General features: G+C 47.6%; 1 pseudogene; it reads left to right on the top strand.

The window, feature by feature from the left end:
• Window positions 1-239: 239 nt before the first annotated feature.
• Window positions 240-414, top strand: LOC142589107 (U2 spliceosomal RNA; annotated as a pseudogene).
• Window positions 415-1091: the final 677 nt, after the last annotated feature.

Genomic DNA, 1091 nt, shown 5'->3' with positions numbered 1-1091 from the left:
AAAGGACACGCAAGACTGTTTCCCCACAAACTTCCTCTGATACCTGTTATTGCTCCACTGAAACCTTCCAAGTTCGCGGGATCGGGGCCACATTGATGGTTCAGATTTCTTTCCGCCTAGAAGTCCTGGTGGGCAGCAGGCTTACGGGATCACGACCAGGCGACCACCCAAAGACAGGAAAGGAGATACGCAAGCGCCTGTAACGCCGACAAAGAGAGGACGTTGCCAATATAGAAATGACCGATGCGGGTCAAAGTGTAGTACTTTTATTATTAGCTTAATATCTGATACAGGTTGTACTTGAACCTAAGATTTTAAACTTATTTTCGCACGTTGGCGGAGTGCGAAAGCACGCTCCACCTCTGCCGCGAGTCGGCCTGCTAATGCAATGTCTACGGGATCGGACCATGTATGGCGAGAAGACGCACGTAACTATTTCCAGAACTTAGCGATATTCAGCTTTGCTGTAAAACCGTGAAACTGTTACGCGCGCACCTCACCCACGCAATCTGGAAGAAATGCCGTCATTTATCGGAAAGTTGACATTCTAAGGGAAAATTTTTGCCAAGCATGCCGACGCAGCTAGCACCGCTGTATTAACAATTCGAAAGAAAGCGGTATGGAAAGGGAAAGCACCCCAAGATTCGGCGTTCGATGAATCAAGAGAAAGTCTGAAAATGCTCAGACGCTTGAGCATTTCGACCCTACAATGAAACTTAAGCTAGAGTGCGATGTATAGTCTCTCGGAGTCAGAGCAGTCCTGCTTCACTCTATCAACAACGAATATAGACCGTTTGATTTTCACTTAAGGACACTGGCACAAGGAGAATGGACCACTCACTGTTAGAAGGCGAAGCGTAAGTAAAAAACTTCCGTGTAACAAAATTCCACAACTCTCTTCTAAGTCGCGAATGCACGACGATCACGGATCATCATCCATTCCTAGGGCTGTTGACACCTGACCGCAAGGCACCAACCATGGCGGCTAGGGGAACTCAACATGTGACACTTCACTACTGATCACACAAATGCAGGCTCCAGTTTGTTTCTGGGAAACAACTGCTCAACTCAGCTGCTCTCAGCAGACCACT

This window comes from Dermacentor variabilis, chromosome 7, assembly GCF_050947875.1.
Source record: "Dermacentor variabilis isolate Ectoservices chromosome 7, ASM5094787v1, whole genome shotgun sequence".
In the NCBI taxonomy this organism is placed as follows: domain Eukaryota; kingdom Metazoa; phylum Arthropoda; class Arachnida; order Ixodida; family Ixodidae; genus Dermacentor; species Dermacentor variabilis.
Note: the sequence above shows the minus strand (reverse complement) of the source record. Positions and strands in the feature narration are given on the sequence as shown.